The sequence below is a fragment of the Ursus americanus genome, chromosome 21 (assembly GCF_024610735.1).
Source record: "Ursus americanus isolate L20-20 chromosome 21, mUrsAme1.1.p, whole genome shotgun sequence".
Lineage (NCBI taxonomy): Eukaryota > Metazoa > Chordata > Mammalia > Carnivora > Ursidae > Ursus > Ursus americanus.
In genome coordinates, this window is record NC_142147.1 from 34,270,888 (window position 1) to 34,285,189 (window position 14,302).

General features: G+C 41.1%; 1 long non-coding RNA gene across 4 annotated transcripts in view; it reads left to right on the top strand.

Annotated features, from left to right (window-relative positions):
* Nucleotides 1-14,302, top strand: part of LOC123791355 (uncharacterized) — a 187,221-nt gene that overhangs the window by 40,585 nt on the left and 132,334 nt on the right. For all 4 annotated transcript variants that reach the window (XR_006779358.2, XR_006779359.2, XR_015728089.1 and 1 more), the window contains one exon: nt 2,785-2,852. This is a non-coding gene — a long non-coding RNA (uncharacterized LOC123791355). The remainder of the gene's footprint in view (nt 1-2,784; nt 2,853-14,302) is intronic.

Here is a 14,302-nt window from a genome sequence, read left to right on the forward strand (position 1 = left end):
TAGATTTTAATTGGCAGCTAGAATGGCCTGTTGCCTAAAATCCAGTAACTGAATGCCAAACCAGAACATAATAAGACTGTCTAAACTGATCAAAACAAAGATTTCATTATATGTTAGTGTTTGCGGCTGCTCTCTCCAAAGAGGATGTTGCCCTAGTGGGTTGTGTTGGTTGTTCAGGGGAAAGAAAAAACAAATCAAGTTTAAGATTATTAAATTGTCTGACCTTCTGCTTTTTATGTGAAATGGGGAGAGTAGTAGTACTTTCTACTTCATAGGTACTCATACTATTATGAATACAACATAAGAAAGAGATGAAGTGTGTGAAAAATGCTATCTAAATATTAGCTATTATTCAGTGCTCAGAACAGAGGTCATGATTCTCAAAGGTTTTGTTCCAAGTTTCATGTTTATGTTTCTAATTTATGGTTTGTTTGTGGCAGCCATGAATAGCCACTGAATTGATGAAACCTTGGTATGTTTATTGAAAAATTTCTGGGAGAATAGTAATATATTTATTTAAAAATTTAAATGTCCATGGTCATTATCTTCAAAGAGTCCCTGAGACTGTGTTTATTGAGGAGAGCCCATGCATTATCATTCACTTTCACATTCCCGTCACAGTGCCTGGCTCAAGGTTTATGCTCAGTAAATACTTGTAGCATGACTGGATCTATAACTCCATTTGTGGAAGAGGATGGTGGTCCAGTCTATTACTAAACAGTTAATACCTGGGAATTGAGCACAGAGAGTCCAGAATACTCCCAATGATCCTTTATCTTTAAGTCAAATGGAAACCATGGTAGAAGAAGATTTTGGAGTGGCTCCTCTTTTATCTTCAGCTTCTGTAAACTCCCAGACTTTCAGGGCTCTTAGGTTCTTCAAACCTGGCGTTTGGGGTACCTCACATACCCAGTCCTAAACTGTTCTCTTTGTATCTTCTTTCTCTTCTCCCTCCCATTCCTAACCTCTTCACCCCCAATTTCTCCCCTTCCCAGGGACCGATTTCTTCTCCCTAGCCTCTGCAGCAGCTTGTCAACCATGCAGTTCCATTTGGCTTCACTCTACAATGTGCGGTGGTAGTAGTGGCGGTGGTGGCAGCTTTTGGTCCCAACAGTTAGACCGTTTATATTGCCAGTGTTGATCTCCTCATCATGTGGCCACTCTTTGTTATGGTGTTGATAGAGTTTCTGTCTCTTCTTTCACATTAAGTTGTATTACCAAATCCCCTTCTGGTACCCAAGCATAACGTGTGCCATGCCTGACAAGGAGGATAAAGTTGGGATCGGGCTAGAGAGAAGGAAAAGACCATCCCATCACAAATAAATGAACATATTAACATTTCAGCACAGAGAATATTCAATTAAGATCTAAAATTTTGTTCCCTGTACACAAACCACCAGAGCTCATTATTTTCAGTGGAAGCTGAAGTTACCAGCGCCACTGAGGTTGGAAGAAAGATCTTTTCTGGAAGCTGAAAGTAAAGAGAGTGAGTTGTGGAAGCAGGCAGAGTTCCAGGCTCATTGGTCGCTAGTGAAGGGGTCAGAAAGCACTGCCCAGTGGAAGAAAGGAAGGAGAGAGGCCAGTCTATGGTGGTGACAACCGGCAATTGAATTCCTTGATGAAGTTTTTCTTCCTCAAAAGCCTTCCCATGAGCAGCACAAATGGGCTCCTGACTCCACCACAGCATGGCTGTGGAATCTTAGGCAAGTCTCTTGAGCTCTCTGAATCTGAATTTCTTAAACATAGAATGAGGTGACACTAATTGATAATATCTGCTGTGCCTCTTTCATAGAATTGTTGCAATATAAAAAGGGACAAAAATAAATGACCCAAAGAATTAATCAAGTGCTTATCTTAAGCCAACAGGTCTCACATAGAAAAGAAATTATGGGCCAAAAGCCAGAATTAACATTCATTTGTAGGTCCCTGCACCAAAAAATATGTCTTTTTCCTATATTGGAAACTTAACCAGTGTATTTAAAAATGATTTTCATTCTAAGTCCCTTCAATCCAGAGTTGAGCCAATAAGTTTTTGTAATAAATACAGATAACAAAGCAAAATTGGATCTTTAAAATATTCAAATTGACATTATATCAGGTTTAGGTCTCAGACATTAGCTTGTGATGAAGCATCCTTTTCAGACACTCACTGTTGTCTGTGTCAGTGTTTTTAATAACCTCTTACAAGTGCAGCCAGAGTAAGCTCATCTCTCAGGATGCCTGCCCTCTTCAGTGTGGGCCCTGGCCATTAGTGCTTAGGAAGCACGGCTGTGACACAGTCACCCTCTCCCTGTTTATTGCTGTCCTTGCCTGTCAGCATTCTGACAGGGTGGCTTTGTCACTCTATGAGCTGGCTCCTTGACTTTAACATGAAGCCTCAGTCACTTTCACTAGTCTCCAGACACCTGGAATCTGGCCTACTTAGCAAGGCCAACCACACCTCTCCCAACTCCTCTCCAGGAGCTTCCCACAAAGGCCAACTTTGGAGTGAGGTTAGCGCTAGACTCATAGCTTGCAAACCTGGCTTTTGATTCTGGCCCCTTGTTATGCAGGGAGGGACCTCAGCATTAAAGGGATGAAAACAGATCTGACTCTCAGGGAAGTTGAGATCCAGAGCTGGTGGGCCCAGAGACAGCCAGGTATGGGCAGGGGACCTGCCAGGGGGAACTGGGAAGGAAGGGGAGGAGGTGCAGGTGGCAGTGATTATGACCAGGTTCTGATAGCAGGAAAAGCAGATAAGTGCAATTAGCTGTAGACTCATAAATGTGGCTATTCTTGCTGCAGGACTGTGAGCCACAAATGGAGGGGTGACCAACAGACTGGACAGTGTGACTTGATAAGACTCCTTGGAGGTAAGCTCAAATGGATTAATAGTGAAATACAATCTTATTAGCAATAAGAGGAACCTGGCCATTACTGAGTTGTATGCATAATGATCAGTTAAACCTTATGATGATGTACTTAATTCTGATTTGGAAGAGGACATTTCCTCTCCCAGGGTATGAAAGAATGTATGAATATATCAAATTGCTTATTTTCCCTCTTTCAGTTTTGTGGGTAGGAGGATGTTGCATCCAAGTTAAGGAATACCACTGAGCTCATTTTGTTGAAAAGAAGGGGCTATTTCCTTGGTATGCTTGGGGTTGGATGGAGTCTCTATCCACAAATAGAAAACCAACTAATGAAGTCAACAGCATAAAAAAATACCATCAGTAACAGATAGATACAGATAAAATATAGTTAGCTCTCAATTGTCTGTGTGTGGCTTACATTTTTGTAAGTTAACTTATGGCTAATGAATACAAATCTCTCATGGCTGATTACAGTTATGCACAGGATGGAATGCAAAGTTGTTGCTAAGTTGGATTAAGCCAAATGCAAAGGATGCAAAATTCATAATGAAAGCAGTTGGTTACTAACAGATCCATTCTTTATTCAGCAAATATTAAAGAGCTCCTACTGTGTATCATTCACTGGAGAAAATATACAGGCTCCTTAAACTCATGGAATGGACACTCCAGTGCAGCCTAGATGACCCTACAGAAAAAAGAGTGATCAAGAAAATGATTATTGATCCACTGATTCTCAAAGTGTGATTCCAGATTAACAGGATCAGTGTAACACAGAAGCTTGTTTGAAATGCAAATTCTCAGCTCAGATCCATTGTAGATGGATTCAATCAGAAGCTCTGGGGGGAGTAGCCTAGGAATTTGTGTTTTAATAAGTTCTCCAGGTGATTCTGTTTCTCAAGGTTGAGAACCAAGCCACGCTGTGCAGAGAGGTTAACACTGCAAAATGTAGCTGAAAGAGTGCAGGTGTTTCGTTTGGATCGTGTGGTAGGGGAAGGCCTCTCTGAAGAGCTGACATTTAAGTCAAGACCTGCATGTCAGGAAAACCCACCCATGGTTCCAGACAGAGGGAACAGAGAGGACAGAGACCCTATGCTGGGAATGAGTGTGGCACGTTTGAGGAACAGAAAGGTTGGTATGACTAGAGCATAGTGGTCAAGGGGGAGAGTGGTTCAAATTATGATCAGAAGTATAGGCAGGGCTCAGGTGGGGGTGGACAGGGCTTCTCAAATTTGATGGGCATATGAAACACCTGGGGTTTCTGTTCAAGTGCAGATTCTGATTCAGTAGTTCTGGGGGTAGGGACTAGGATCCTGCATTTTAGCAACTCCCTCCACAATGCTATTGCTACTCGTCCACGGACCACACTGTGGTAGTAAGAGTGTAGAGTTTTGCAATCCCAAAACGCAATCCAATACCAAAGCTCTGTGGGTGTGTGTATGGGTGCGCTTAGGGTTATTTGTTTTAAATTCTCTGGTCCTGGGCACCTGTGTGGCTCGGTCAGTGAAGCATCTGCTTTTGGCTCAGGTCATGATCCCAGAGTCCTGGGATCGAGTCCCATATCCAGCCCCCTGTTCAGTGGGGAGTCTGCTTCTCCCTGTGCCCCCCCACGCTCATGTGTGCTCATGCGCATTCTCTCTCTCTAATAAATAAATAAAATCTTAAAAAAAAATTCGCTAGTTCTGGCTAGTCGAGCTTTAACTTCACCTGGGGCATTGCTCAGTCAGGGGCAGTTGATTGGATCAGGTTTTAACTGGGACAATTGAGAAGTTTTTGCAACTACTTTAAAAAGGGAGGGTATAGTTTAGTGCTTAGTGGCAGAACCTGGGTAGGTGTGGCTTGTCTGGGTCTCAAGTAGGACAAAGGAAGGATTGCTTACTTCAAAATCCAGCTGTGTCATCCTCTCCCAAACAGGTCCTGTGGTCTTGGAAATAAGCTAACAGAGCCTTTTCCTTATGTGCCTTTTGTTCAGGGTTTCTCTCCCTGCTCAACTCCTGCCTCTGTGGCCTTTGGACTATCTAATCCTTACCTCTCTCCCAAGTCCTAGTTTCCCATTGGTGATCCAAAATGTGCAGATGTTTAGGTTTGCTCACCATCCATTAACTCCTTCTTGAATACCAAGACCTTGAGATTGGCTGAGGGACATTCCCTGCTGGGACCAAGGCTGTGAACCTTCAGATGAAGCCATGTCCCCCAAAACACTATCCACCCAAATTGTTTTGGACACAGTGTGGGAGCCTCTTGTGTTTCCTAGCCTCATCATAGGTTCCTGGCAGATTCAGTGTCCTACCTGTGCATCCCATGGCATCTGACAATGATGTGTCCCTGATTTTTGGTGTCACGGGGACTGCCCCACTATATGGCCTTTCCCACCTGCAGTGGCAGGAAACATTCTCTTGGGAATTAGTTTTTGCTCCTTAGCTCTCTGCTGCCCTCTGCTGGGTCTCAGGAGCCAGAGCCCTTTGCCTTGCTCTACCTTGGAGCTCTTTTGCGCTTTGAGTGCTAACTACCCACCAAGTCCTCTTCCCACATTCATTTCTTTCCTTTTCCCATTCAGCAAACAATAATGAGGATATTCTATGTGCCAGGAATTGCACAAGGCCCTGGGATACAAAAGTGGACAAACAGTCCCTGTCTCTTAGGACCTTATTGTCCAGAGTTAATACAGAAAGATAAATAACAATTAGAACATGGCTTGAGAAGGGCCAGATGAGAGAAAGGCAGAAGAGGAATGAAAATGGGAGAAATAAAACCCTTAGCATTGCTTGCGGAAATAGGGAAGGCTTCAGTGGGATGTGGCATTTGTATCAGGTTTTCAAGGATGGTCAGGAGCAGGTGGGTTGCTGGGGTCTTAGATTTACAGATAAGGAGGGATGGAAAAGATACAACTAATGAAATGACATTTTGGTTCACTTAATAATGAGCCATCCAGAGTATTAGAGGACGATGTCTTAGATCATTTAAATTCATATTATCTTTGCCTTGAGGTTTAAACACTAGGGTCTTTTTATAAGTCCTGCTACCTTGTATCTAACCAAAAAAATACCCAAGAAAAATAAGCACCAGGGTTTTTCTATTTAAAATCAGGGAAAAAGGGGCGCCTGGGTAGCGCAGTCGTTGGGCGGCTGCCTTTGGCTCAGGGCGTGATCCTGGCGTTTCAGGATCGAGTCCCACATCGGGCTTCTCCGCTGGGAGCCAGCTTCTTCCTCTCCCACTCCCCCCTGCTTGTGTTCCCTCTCTCGCTGGCTGTCTCTGTCAAAATAAATAAATAAAATCTTAAAAAAAAAAATCAGGGAAAAAAACAAAAACAAAAAACCCAAAACAGCAGCAACAACAACAAAAATCTCTTAAAGAAAGAAATAGGTTTCTGTGAATTTCTATATTTTTTGAAACCTAAGAGATTGTATGCTCTGCCTCTCCTAAAAGCTGAGGAATATTTTCACTCTTGTGTTATTTGGAATTTCTGTGCTATATGCCAAATAATAACAGTAAATACATTATCCCCAGAAAGATGTTTTGTTCTTGTTGCTGGTGAAAAAAATTAGCTCACTAACACTTCACCCCCCAATTATGCTGTTCTTTCACTGGAGCGCTGCTCATCAAGATAACTGACAGCTTCAATTGTTATTTGTAAAAAGCTGACATCCAGGCTGGGCATCTTGCCTGCAGAATGGCACCAGCTGAGGATGAATGGTAAGTTAAGGAGCCTACCTACCTTTCTTCCCCTCCCAGCCCCCTCAGCAGGAAGTACAGTAAACAGCATCTGGCTTAGTAACTTAACCGGGGAGGCATTGGAACTCCAAGGAAGATGAATTTATTACATCCTTACCTGGATAAAAAATGAAAATGGACTGTTCTCAGCTTATTGGTTAAAGGAGCTCATGTCTTCTCATAGAGCATGGCCCTTGCCTTACCTCTTTTTATGTCCCTGTTTCATCTCATAGGATATGGCCCATGGTAGGTGCTTTTAAAATGTTAGTATAATTGAGTTGAATTTTATTGCCCTCTGGACAGAAGCACCATCCTTATGTCTTCCTACTTGGTAGTGGTCCTAGAAAAGAGTCTCCTTAGCCGGCTATTCCATGGTGCATGCATAGACTTGGCACAGGAATTATGGAGGGGCCCTGTTTCTTTACACTCACTCACTATGTTCGCTTTTCTGAATCTTCAGGCTGCCCTCAGTTCTTGAAAACAATCTTTCTAGTATGATTCAGAAAACCACTAATAGCCTTTGCCAGTCCTTCCTTAGGATTCATCTCTCTCCTGTAATAATTCATTGGTAACTGAGCTGTGGCCACAAAGATGAGACAGATAGAAGAAGACGTCGTTGCAAACCATAGAAAAGTCTATTTGTCCTGGAGTATGAATGCCCAGTGAAAGAAGTGTGATAAAAATTGAAGAGAAGACTCTTATGGAAAATCCATACCCCAACTAGAAGGGCAAAATGAGTAGGTCTGAGGGATTGAGCTTACTACTCAGAGAGCTTCTTGAGCGCCTGGGTGGCTCAGTTGGTTAGGTGCCTGCCTTTGGCTCAGGTCGTGATGCCAGGGTCCTGGGATCGAGTTCAGAACAGGGCTCCCTGCTCAGTGGGGACTCTGCTTCTCCCTCTCCCTCAGCCCCTCCTCCCCGCTCATGCTCTCTCTCTCTCTCTCAAATAAATAAATAAAATCTTAAAAAAGAGCTTCTTATACTTCTATAATCATAGAATATGGGACTGGAGAGTCTTTAAGAATCATGTTTGAAAATTTGTGCTTTTTATCAATGGCGTATTTGTATTTGTTCAGCCACAAGAAACAGATATTCTGACTTTCAATGGCTTAAAGAGAATAGGGTTTTATTATTATTTTTTTTATGCAAAGAAGTCTGGTAGTATTGGTTTAGTGGCTCATATATGTCAAGACCTATCATCACTGCAATTCTCTTGACATTTCTCTGTTGCCCATTGCCTCACAGTTGCAAGAAAGCTGCCACAGTGTTAGACCTCGTGGTTATATTCAGGTTAGGAAGATGGGGTGGGGTGGGAATGCTTGTGGCCACATTTGTGCCTTTTATAGGAAAGCAAAATTCTTCCAGAAGTTCTTCGTATGCTTTCCTCTTATATCTCTTTAGCGAGAACTGGACACATAGAGCCTCCCCTAGACATAGGAGGAGCAAATAAAGTGGGGACTGGATCCAGGGCTGCCATGGACAACATTGAGGGCCTGTTAGCAAGAAAGAGGTAGAGGTGCAGGCAGTAACAGTGTCTACCATAGATGGAGAAGCATATCAGTTCTTAACTGGTGAACAAAATATTTTTAACAATACCTCAATGTTCATATGATGTATGCAAATGAATGCTAGACTGTTATGCCAATTATTATGCCCAATGCCCTGGCAGAATGTAAAACAGATATGGGTTACCTGGTTTTGACCAGTCTGGGTACCTGCAAGTGGCTCTGGTAGTGAGGTAGGGTCATCCCAGTGAGGTTTATTTGCATTTTGAGAGGCAATACGCATTTTTGCTTGTTACAATTCTAATACCTAATGGTATTGAGCTATATAATAGACTCTTGGCATCTGTCCTGAGACTTTCAAGAACCATCTCAGATTTATGAAAAATACTGGTGAGCAACAAACTAGCATCAAAGTGCAGGCACTGGCACATTCACCACCTAAATGACTAATTCCCCACACACTAGCTCACAGTGGGAGTGATTCAAATTAGTGCCTTAGCAAAACTACAAATTGCTACATGTCATGGTCCTCCAGGATCTCTCACAAATCATCAAAATCATGAATGTTAAATTTGCAGATGGAAAAATGCCTACTGTGCATTCTTCAAAATGCTTTCATATCATCAGTGAAATATTGCAGCATAATGACAAGTTTTTGGTGTTTAAAAAATATCAAAATGGCTACAGTTTTACTATGTTATTTTATTAAGAAGTGATAAGAAGCCATTGTCTTCTTCTACCTGTGCCCTCAGACATTGTTCCACCTGAGAGATGACCAGGCTGAAGGTTGAGTTTCCTTTGTCTTATAGGCTTGAATCTGTCCAGGTAGGATAGTTGGGAACCAGAGTCCTGGTTAAAATAAACGACCCTGGGATAGCTGGGTTCAGGCCATAATAGGCAGGCAGGTAGCCAGGGTAAAAGAGAAGCAGAAAAAGTTGGGTTATCTAGCTCTGAATAAAGAGAGATGGCTAGCATCAAGGAAAGGGCTGGGAGTCTCCCACCTTTCTTTCTGCACCATCCCATAGTCCCTCTCAGACTTTCTTCTTTTCTTTTCTTTTTTCTTTTTTTAATACCTTTCCTCATGGACTGCACTCTGGAAAAAAGGAGTATACTAAGGTGCCTGGGTACATATATCCATACTCATACACATACTTCTACCCATACTCATACCTATACCTCTGTATGTGTATCTATTGGTTTTAGACCAACAGAATTTCTGATATAATTATACTTACAAAAATGGCAAGGTATATCAAAATATGATTGGTATCACAATAACAGATTTTATCATCTAAATGTAATGTGTTCAACAACTCTGTAAGACTGGAAGTCCATGCTTTACTTTAGGCATTTCCTTGGTGTTACACACAATGTTCTCTTGGAAATTTGTGGCAAGTGAAATGTATAAGACTAAACAAGATCACATGTGAGTTTTGTTATCAGCTGAAAAACATTCTTACACCTAATCATACCTTGCCTTTTAGGCATTGTCCTCAATGATTCATATATTTTGTACATGTTCTTTCATTTTGCTCTTTCCCTTCGGAACATAGCACAGGGTTGACCAGCTTGAAGTCAATGAGCATCTGATTGAGGCTAATGACTTATCACTTTCCACAGGCCTAATGATTTCTATCTTTGTCTCAATTGTATTACGTTAATAAGACCTCTGCTTCTTAACATGGTATCAGCACTTTCATTTTTCTTTTCTCCACTCATTTTTGTGACCTAATTAGGAAAAAACACAATAAAATATTCATATAATTGCACAAACATTGCTTTAACCTTAAAAAATGGGATGCATCTGGGCAGCAGTGCTACTGTGAAATAGCCAACCATGTACAGATGCAAAAAAGTTCTTATGGAGTTAAATCAATAAGGTATCAATGTATGGATTGCTTAGAAGTTGAATGCATGGAAATGAAACACAGCCTATCACAATTTTATAGTTGGCCCTCAGGCATTAGACTGTGTGTCCAAAGCCGGGACCAGGAGCCAGTACTCCAAATTAGTGTTCTTTAATTTATCCATCAGATAACTTATTGAATACCTATTATATGCAAGATGAAGTTCTGGGTGGTAACACTCTGTTTCATGTGATTCTGAACTGGAGCCCTTAGTGACAATCCTCTGATTCCCATTTGAGTTTCATCTTTGTAACCCCTCTAATTAGCTCTTTGTCTTTTTTGTCTGATTTTTTCTGCAGTGGTGCTGCTTTTGAAAGAAACTTTCTGCTTATAACATGTGCCCTCTTAGATTTTTCTATCATCTGGGAGTAGAAGCCAGGCCATATCAGAGTCCAAGCATCTCTATTAATGTGGTTGCATTATCCTGCAATGCAGACTAGGAATCTTGGAAGAATCTCTCTTGAGTGATAATGACAAATGTTTGCAGATCCTGCAGCCAAGCATAAAATTTAGCACTTCCAAGTGATGACCAAATGGCAAGAGAAGTTCTTTCCTGTTGTTCTACCTCTAGTCCCAAGGTTGTTTGTGAAGTTGATGGTCTGGTAGGAAAAAAACCCCACTGTGTCTTTCATGAAGCGGCATTGAAAATGAGTTTTCTTTGTAAATAGTCACAGGTTGCATTGTTAGAAGTAGGCACCGAGGTAGAGTTTAATGTGCAGGATGTTTATTAGAAATCAATACCTATGGAAGGAAGGAGGAAGAAACAGGGTTGGGTGGTGGGAAAACTTGAACTGAGATACAGTCCTGGCAAAGCTTTGCCTCACTCCATCGAGGAGTCTGAACAGATGTTATCCATCAGAGTTGACTCTCAGTGGCCTGAATAGCTGAGTGTTTACACCACACCTCTATTAGTTACAGAATGTGGGCCGCTCTTGGGCAAGGGTGGGTCTCTGTAGTTGAGGCATACCTTGACTGAGCTGATAGCTGGCGCACAGTTGTCCCTTGAAGGGGTATATGGCTATGCATCTCTGTAAGATAAATATATCAGCAGACTAGGAATAGAGAGGAACTTCCTCAATTTGATAAAGACTATTTATGAAAACCTACATCATACTTAATAGTGAGAAATTGGTTTCTTCCCCCCTAAGTTGGGGAGCAAGGCAAGAATGTCTTTTCTCATTGTATTAGTCAACGTTCCCCAGAGATACAGAGCCAGTAGGATATGTATGTATCTAAAAGGAGATTTATAATGAGGACTTAGCTCATGCAATTATGGAGACTGAGAAGTCCCATGATGTGCTGTCTGCAAGCTAGTGGTATAATTCAACCAGAGTCCAAGGCCCTGAGAACCAGAGTTGCTGATAGTGTAAATCTCAGTCTGAGAGCCAGAGCAGATGAGATGTTCCAACTCAATCAGTGAGGTGGGGGTTGAGGGGAGGGTGGGAGATGGAGGGGAGTGGGATAGGGTGGGTACAAATTCTTCCTTCCATTGCCTTTTGTTCTGTTTAGGCTCTCAAGAGATCAGATGATGCCCACCCATGTTGGGGAGGGCCATCTACTTTACTTAGTCCACTGATTCAAATGCTAATCTCATCTGGAAACACCCCTTACAAACACACCCAGAATAATGTTTAATCTGGGCATCCTATGCCAGCTAAGTTAAGACATACAATTAACCATCACACTCACCAGCCCTATTAGCATTGTACTAGAAGTCCTAGGTAGTGCACTATGATAAGGAAAAGGAAACAAAAGGTATATGGATTGAGAAGGAAGAAGAAAAACTGTTTTTGCTTTTGACAACATGATTCTCTAGAAAATCACCAAGAATATACCAAGAAACTCCTTAACTAATGAGTGGTCTAGCAAGTTCACAAGTTAGAAGGTAATATACAAAAGTTGATTGCTTTCCTATATACCAGAAATGAACAATTGGAATTTGGAATTAAAAAAAAAAGTTATTATAACACCTTAAAATGATATACTCAGGTATAAATCTAACAAATATGTGTAGAGACTACATGAGGAAAACTACAAAACTCTGACTTAAGAAATCAAAGATCTAAATGAATGGATAGATATTCCATGTTTATGGATTAAAAGACTCAATATTGTTAAGATGTGAAATCTTCCCCACTTGATCTACAGATTCTATGAAATTCCTATCAAAATCTCAGCAAGTTATATTATAGATATTAAAGAACTGATTCTAAAGTATATATGGAGAGGCACAAAACCCAGAATAGCCAACACAAAGTTGAAAGAGAAGAATAATTTGATTTTAAGATTTACCATAGTGCTACAGTGATCAAGACCGTGTGATAAGGTGAAATAATAGATAGGTTATTGGAACAGGATACAGAGTGGAGAAATAGACCTAATATAGATATGGATGGTCACGTATAGATATATTTATAGAGGTGTGGAGATACCTGAGTTAGTACAGACATGTATTTCCTTGCCCATTTAGTTACCTGAAAGGGCCTAACAGCACCCATCTCCCCACCAGTAGTAATGAGCAGACCTGGTATCTAGATCATGGTTTTTAATACCATTTTCCAATACAAGAAATCGGATCTTCTGAGACTGAGGGCAGGAAATATACCGGATGAGCCTAGGGCATCTGGTAATGCTAGGAAGTAAAAAAATGCTAAACAGGGGCGCCTGGGTGGCGCAGTCGTTAAGCGTCTGCCTTCAGCTCAGGGCGTGATCCCAGCGTTCTGGGATCGAGCCCCACATCAGGCTCCTCCGCTGGAAGCCTGCTTCTTCCTCTCCCACTCCCCCTGCTTGTGTTCCCTCTCTTGCTGGCTGTCTCTCTCTGTCAAATAAATAAATAAATAAAATCTTAAAAAAAAAAATGCTAAACAAACAATCCTCCACTCCCCCCACATAGTGATGGGGGACATGTCAAAGGGACATAGGAGTCCCAAGGGAAAGAGATTCCAATGACCAAAGCTGGAACAATTTGATCAAGAAAACAGTATTGGATTATAACCCAAGGTATAAAATCAGTATCTGTATTCATACTGATGTAAATAAATGATTGAATAAATAAATAAATGGAAGGGAAGAATACAGATATGTCCTATGCAAATGAAATCCAAATAATTTCTGTAGATAATACACCTTCGAGGAGGCGGAGCCTAACTCTTGATTCCCGTGGTGTGGGCTATGCATTGTGATTTCTTCCCAAAATAAAGTATGGAGAAGACGGGATGGGGAGACAGTAACATTGCAGTGAGAAATGTGACAAACACAGCCTCAGTCAGATGATTAAAGCGAAAATTAACACCAATAACTCATGTTGTGTGTAGACTTGATATGATGTGATGACAGTGGCACTTAACGTCTGGGGTCTTCCTCCCCAAAATCTATAACCCTGGTCTTTTCATGAGAAAAATATCAGACCAATTGCATTTGTGGGACATTGTACAAAAAACCTGACTAATACTCCTTAAAACCATCAAAGTTATCAAAAACAAGGACATTCTGAGAAACTGTCACAGCCAAGAGGAGCCTAAAGAGACATGAAGACTAAATATAATGTGGTGTCCTGAATGGGATCCTGGAACAGTAAAAGGACATTAGGTAAGAACTAGGGTAAACTGAATAAAGTATAGACTTTAATAATAATGTATGAATATTGGTTCAGTAATTGTGATAAATGTGCCACATTAATGTTAATAGTAGGGAAAACTGTGAGGTTTGTGGGAACTCTATACTATTTTAAAAATTTTTCTGTAAATCTATAACTGTTCTAAAATATAGAGTTTATTATCAATTAAAAAATGCATGGTAGGCATTGTGGCAGGGACCGGGATGAGTAAGACATGACCCTGTCCTTAAAGATCTAAAGTTTGTGAGTCCACAGGAGTGTTAACATACAGTTTAGTGTTCAAGTCAGGAAACAGATGCATAAGCAGAAGGCTTTGGAAACTTGGGGTCTTCTTCTTATTATTTAATTTTTACTTTTAAATTTTTATTTACTGTTTAAATTTTAAGTATGCTCCATGCCCAACATGGGGCTTAAACTCACAGTCCTGAGATCAAGAGTTGCGTGCTCTACTGACTGGTCTAGCCAGGTGCCCCTAACCTGGGGTTTTAGAATAGTTGTCTGAAGACATCTATTCCACATCCTCTGAAAAAGCCAATGTTCTCCCTAAAATATCTGTGAATACCTGGTTTGGCAGTTACCTTCTGATTTCTAGGTCTGATTTTCTGTTGTGGGTGAGCTCATGCACTTTCTTCTCCCACTAATGTGATGCGGCCAGGAGCAAAGGTCAAGAAAGAATTCTTGAGACATTTTGCAGTGCAAAAAGGTATTTCCATTAAA